The 7069-nt window shown below is 36.9% G+C and overlaps 1 non-coding gene across 1 annotated transcript; it reads left to right on the forward strand.

The window, feature by feature from the left end:
* Positions 1-6045: 6045 nt before the first annotated feature.
* On the forward strand, positions 6046-6173 carry LOC127493831 (small nucleolar RNA SNORA68). The gene has a single exon (XR_007924369.2). It is a non-coding gene; the product is annotated as a small nucleolar RNA SNORA68 (small nucleolar RNA).
* Positions 6174-7069: the final 896 nt, after the last annotated feature.

Genomic DNA, 7069 nt, shown 5'->3' on the forward strand with positions numbered 1-7069 from the left:
GGACAAATACCACTTGTTTTCCTTGATAGGTGACAACTAACTGAGCACCAAAAACGGTGACTTGATCAGTTCATGATTTTTTTAAAATGTTTATTTAATGAATGCATTTTTACATAGATACAACTTTAAGAATATAGTGGTTCTTTCCCCCATAACCTCCACCCAGCTCCCATCCTACCTCCCTCTTCCATCTCCTTCTTCATTATGATAATTTTTAATATGACTTTATATACAGAATACCAACTCTATGCTAATCATAGACTTCAATAATTTGCACCCATGCCCACACACAATATATAGAGTACAATTTGGTGAGAGAATTTGCAGTCAGTTCTCATATTGCAATTCAGACGAGATCGGGTGCGTATGGCCGTAGACTCTCATTGCAATTCAATAGAGACAGAGGTCCTACCTGGGGAGCAAGTGCACAGTGACTACTTTTGTTCCTTTAACAATTAACACTCTTTTTTTATAAGGTCAGTGATCATCTGAGACTCTTGCCATATGCTGCCAAGGCTATGGAAGCCTTTTGTGACCATAGACTCCATAGGTATTTGGACATGGCCATAAGCAAAGTGGATGTTCTCTTCTCCCTTCAGAAAAGAGTATCTCCTTTGACGACCCTTTCTTTCCTCTGAAGTCTCACAAAATCCTCCGTGTAGGATATTTTTTTGGTCACAGAGTCTTGTCTTTCCATGCCTGAAATGCTCTTGCAGGCCTTTGAGCCCGACCAGAAAGCCTTAAGGGTTAATTCTGAGGTCAGAGTGTTATTTACTGTGAATGTCATTCTAGGAGTCTGCTGTGTGGACTGCTTCCTATGTTGGTCCTTCATTCGTTTTTAATTCTATTGTTGGTACTTTATGTTATTTATCTCATCCCTTTTAAACTTAGACCGATCTATCTGTTGCCTTTAACATTTAATATGATCATTTAACAGTAAAGATGGCGTTTATACCACTGGTTCTTTTGAGTCTGGAGCCCCATGACTAGTTCTTAGGCTGCACCCTGAGAGGTAAATCTATATGCCTGTATGCAGAACTAGACTGTTTTACAGTTTTAGACTACCTGCTCCATCTCTTATTCCCTCTTTTATTTTTGACTGAGATCTTTCTCCAATTGCTTTAAAATACGTATAATTAACTTTGTGTTACATAGAGAGTTCAGCATATAGTATGAAGTAGGGAAATGAGAGAGAAAGAAAGAAAACAAAGAACAAACCAACAAAACAAAACAAAACAAAAAGGGTATACACAGTAAAAAGTAACAATGGTAAACTGTCCCTTGACAATCAGGTCAAGGATTCTTGAAGACATTTGTTCTAAAAGTGGCAATTTCGCTTTTTAGACCCTACCAATATTTATGTGTAAAGTTACCAAAGCTCTAGTTCAGTAACTTAAAGGATGTCACTAGGCTTCCAAAATTATAGTTTTATCACCTTAAACTTAATTACAATTTATGAATGTTTGTGAACCACAAATGAATTAGTGGAAGCAAAAAGCTTTGCTTAATGTCATGCAATATTTGGTAATAATACTGTCATTTCAAACTCCTTGAAAATTCAATAAAGAAGGATTATTATGGCCATTTTATGTAGAGAGATGGTCAGAGAAACCACTCAAACCAGCAGGAAGTAACATGTAGACCTAAAGCCTGGATTCCTGGTTATTGGTGCATCACTTACTCTTTGGAGGCTTGATGGATGGTTGTCAAAGGTCCCTCAGGAGAAGACCATGCCCTGTGTGCAACCAAGGTACCACTAACACCTCTGTTGAGAAGGCAAGGTTGAATACAGGAGCAAGGTGAAGGGTGGGACAAATGTGGTTGCAGATGTCACTTTAGGGTGTCCCTTTCTAGTCTAATTGAAGACATCGATTTTACTCTGAGGATTTTCTGGAGGATTAGAAAATGAGCTGAAAAATATAAATATTTACTGGACCAGATAGAATTCTATAACAGTATTCTAAGATGTACGTAGTAAGAGTTGGTAAAATGCCTTAAACATTTTAAATGTACTGACGGTGTCTGTTGATGGATAGAACATAGGGTAAGCATGAACTATAGAAATGAAGAATCATTCCAAGGTTATGAACCTAAGTCATTAAAGATAAATTTTCATCTCCTGAGCTGGGAAAATTTTTGGAGTGAGCCCCACTTGGAAATAGCACCATGTTCATAAGACTCGCAAGTGAAAATGTTGACCAGGAGTGGGATAATCTTAGTCCTGTGAACACCAGGCTTGAAAAATAATGTGGCTATCTTCAAACTCAAGAGACTATTTAAAATAACAAAGCAGGACAAAGAAACAAAAGGAATTAGAATAGATCCAGTTTTTCCTTTTATAACTGAGACTCAATACTGAAACTAAGGCTGCTTTTCAGCCCACTACAACCTCAATATGAATGTTACCCTCAAGACAATTCTAATCCTTGCTTTTGCCTTGTTTTTATCACTATTCCAGTTCCACTAATACCTAGCCTTGATCCAAACACAAAATTATAAAAAAATGCAAGACGTGGTAGAGAATTCTGCTTTATTAACTACTAGTTCCTAATCCAGTGGTGCTCCATGTTGTGAGTTTGTTGATCTCCAAATGTTTTGTGCTTTCTTTCAGGGGCTCTGTTTAATGCTGACCACGTTTGGATGAAAATTTGGATTTCATTGTTAACTGTCATATTCTTTTTGGTTGTTGGGCACATCTGCTTTCTGGTTTACACTACAAACGGTAACAGACGTCACAAGGATGGGATCATTCAAGGCATTTCCTTTAACTTTCTGCTCAGATCAGAAAGGGCGATCCCAATGTCGGGACTCACATAGGGAGAGTTATGGCCTGTTTCTCACTTTAGTGAGTTCACACCATTCATTTATGAGCTTCCCAAGGCAACAGTGTTTTTAGGAAGGAGGCCAATACAGCTATCTTTTATTAATCACTTCAGATCCACAGATAATTTCTACATCCTGAATGGGGTGCTTTGTCTCTCAAGAAACAGTCACCGTCCATTCAGTCAAAATGAAGTGGATCTAACTTCTGCTCCATCAAAACCATTTAGTGACAAATGAATCCTGCAAGTCTGCTGTGGGATACATTTAACTTGATCATAAGATACCTGCCTACCCAGATTACCATTAGTTTTCAAGATTGCAACTTCCTCCATTCAAAGTCTTGAGTAAAATTAATATGAGAAACAGAAAAGTGTATAAAGCAATAGTAGATCCCTTATAATCATACCCTTCCTGATGATTTTTTGGCTGCACTAAATGAATAAATCATTCTTCCAAAACAATACAGTAATCCATCAAATATGAGGTCTCTGTCAGAGATATCAGGTGTTTTTAAGAACACCCTTTTCTCAATTTATGACCAAGCAAACACATCATACATAGGGAAATAAAACTTCTATATAGAAAGAATGTACATTCAGAGAATGGAGAGATGATTTACTATCAGTAACAATAAGATGTATTAACAGTAGCAATAAGATAACCATAGCAATATAAATTCCAAGTGATAAAGGAAGGATGACATTTACCAGACTCAACATTCTGAGTCAAGGAAGTTGCAATCTGTTGTTCCTGTTATATCTAATCCATAAATCCCTGTAGCACATTTACGGAGTCAACACCTTATGCTAGGGAATGTGGTCATTGTGAATTCTTTACAGAATTTATGTAAATTAATCCTAAAAGGCAGTTCTATTTTTGTCATCACTTCACAGTTGAAGATGGAATGAGTCACATAGGTTATAAGTGGCAGATCCACTACTAGACAACACATTAGAACTTAAATCTCATGCTGTAGTCATTATACTATTATTTCCAGTATTTGGTTTTGAGATTATTATACACCCTCATGCTTAAAGACACCATTAGTCATGAGACGGCCTTCCCAGAGTGATTGTGGGAACTTTCTTCCCTTTGGACACCAAATCATTTCCTCAAAACAGCTCCAGTTATAATTCTGGAAGCACAAAGAGTAGGCTTTTTTCTGTTTTCCTATGAAGGTCTTTCAGAGACTTGAGATCATAACCACACTCCACAAGCTTCCCTATGTATTTCCAGCTACTTCAACTTCACAAATTTTTCAGTCTTTCTCCACAAGAAGGTGATGTAAGTCAAAGATCAACATTTCATGGATGCATATGCACACTTTAGTAATATATGGTAAATACTTGTTAACGATGTCTGCTTAGCTTATGGAAACAAGGCTCTTAATAAAGTGCTTCAAGGTAAAGGGTATAAGTGTATTTCCTGCACTACATTAGAAGCCAAGATCTTCTAGCTCTTCTGCTCTGTGGATACAAGGCATTTTTTTTTCTTTAACCCAATGCTGTGTCACCAGACTAACCTCTCTCCAAACCCCAAATCTCCAGAATTCCCACCCATCTGTTGGGGATGACTACAGCCTCCCCCAAGACCTCCAGAAGGATTAACTTTGCACTAGCTTAGGTGGTGATAATTAGGAAAGGAACCACTTCATAACCCTGCTAGTTCTGCAAATCCAATCTCACTGAAACCTGCCACCACTCACAAACCAACCTCACAGCCTGACACCTACCTAGGTTTATGGGGCATGGAGGAATGAGTCCTGCTGTTTAGACAGTCTTTAGGCTAGTGATGCCCCACAGTCTGCTGTTCTTAATTGATTCTAAATCTCTCTGTTCTAGGATATGCACATCAATGTCTTCATGGGTTGAACTCAGGGATTGGCCAAATTTCATGTTTTGCGTTCTGTTCTGCAATAGTCCTTTGTGTGTATTTGTCATTCCGGAACAGAGGTAAATGAGATTGATGAGTGTGGACTTTCCCGTGGCTGCTCTCCTTTTCCTGGAAATCTTTTTCCTAGGGGCTGTTCCGTCAAAGGTGTGGTCCTTTCAATATTTCCAGGAGGATCAGTGGTTGGGTGACAATCCTAGTGGATTAAGTTCTTGTATCAAAATTGTTGTAGGTGCCAAGAAGCTGCTCTGACTGCCACCAGGTTTTCAGTTGTACTAATGGCATAATTCTTTCTACTACAGGCAGAAAGAACTTCCTACTACTAGCTTCAGAAAATATGCTTCACTCAGCCATTCACTTACTTTGAATGTTTTCTGAGTTTACTTAAATGTTGTACATTTGTGACTGTAGATCAATGCTTCTTATCTATTTGGGACTTAGAGTTTACATCGAAAATATGACATGAAATATAAATGTTTCTATCCAGTTATAATTCTAATAATTTCAAAGGTATGTGCAATTTCAGGACATTTATGAAGCATTGAAATCCTTCCTTCAGTCTATTACTTATGAAATATGGCCATCAATCAGAGGTGAAATTAATGAATATGGTATTCAAAAACAGCATCTTGAGATTTAACAACTGTTCATTATTTAGAGATTTATAAGGGAAATGTGTATATAGGACATTTATCACCAATCAAGACAAGGAAATACTTTATTTTACTTGCTTCCAAACCACAAAGAAAATTTCAGAAAATTAAAGTGGTTGTCATTAATGCTGGCCTTCCTCCCACTTCTCATCTCCTTGCTAGAAAGGCCTATAGTCACAGCATGCGTAAGCCTGTATTTCAAGCATTTCCACAGAGGATTGCAGAACTTATCAAATCAGTAAACAAAAAGTCATATCACAATGAAATATTAATATTAGCAAGTCAAGCACCTGGATTCAGTGTGGGAAAAGTTATAAAGCACCTAAGCCAACATTTCCCTGGATATCTTCAGTTCAATTGTTAGCACTCACTCCTAAGGATTCTGTTGGAGCTGATGTGTGGGGTCAAGGGACAAAGACAGTGATTTTTTGAGTGATTGCAAGAACCAGAGGAAGCCAATATAAATTTCTCTCACTTGTCAATGGTTTTTGAAGTTCAGTGACACCTCCCTAGCTGTGGTCAGCAATTCCTTTTGCATGAATACCTAGAAGTTAAGCTCAATCTTATGGTAGGTGTTTGTTTGCTTTTATAAGAAACTGCTGAAATGACCTTGCCATTTCATATATCATCAAAAACAAATAAGAGCACTTGTGTCTCCTGCTTTTCAATATTGGATTCTGCCATACTAAACCCAAGAATCACAGTTGTGTAGCAGTGATTTAAACACAGGTGTGCACAGCAAGTGGATCTCATCGCCTTTGGGGCTGAGGCTGTGCCACTGGAAGTGAATCTGGAAGTCTTACACCCCTGCAGAAAAAAGGAGAAAAAATACTAGGTTCTGTTAGTCTTTATAATTTTAGTCATTCACTAGACTGTTGTATAGTGGTTTCTCATCTTGGCTTTAATTTTTTTTTTTGAGATTTCTATATAGGTAAAGTCAAGCAACACTTCTTTTTTAACACGAGTCTTTCATTTAGCAAAATGTCTGTCCATATGGGGTGTATGTTAGTACTTCATTCTTTTTTATTGATTAAAAATAATAGTATGTATATAGAATGCCCCCCCATCCTTCAGAGTGTACTCTGCTTTTTTTTCTAACTTGGACTATTATTAATATTTAAATTCTGAACATTTATGAACAAGTTTTTGTGTGAGTATATAATTTTCATTTCTCTTGAGTGTCTAGCAGTATCTCTACATTTCACATAGGAAATATGAAAATGTTTTTCAGATTGGCTTTAACAGAAATGTAGGAAGATTTTAATTTCTATTGACATCTAAAAATTGAGATATATTTACTTTCTTTTCACTCTATATGCCTTTAAAAAATAAAATCACAATATTAAGATATGATTGACAGACTAAAAACTGTACATATTTAATGTATACGACTTCCGAGGTTGCAAGCATATTCCTGTGAGACCATCACTACAATCTATGTTATAAACTTATTTATCACCTCCAAATTTTTCCTCCTACTTTTGTACTATTACTTCTTTTTATGATAAGGACACTTAGCTACCCTCTTAGCATATAGTGAAGAATACAACACAATAATATTAACTGCAGGCATTATGTTGGAAGTAGATCTCTAAGAACTACAATCCTCATGTAACTGATATTTGCACATTTTGACTAGCACCTACCTGTTTTATGGTTTCTCCAGTCTCTAACAATCATTCCATTCTCTGCCTTAATTAATC

This window comes from Oryctolagus cuniculus, chromosome 7, assembly GCF_964237555.1.
Source record: "Oryctolagus cuniculus chromosome 7, mOryCun1.1, whole genome shotgun sequence".
Taxonomy (NCBI): domain Eukaryota; kingdom Metazoa; phylum Chordata; class Mammalia; order Lagomorpha; family Leporidae; genus Oryctolagus; species Oryctolagus cuniculus.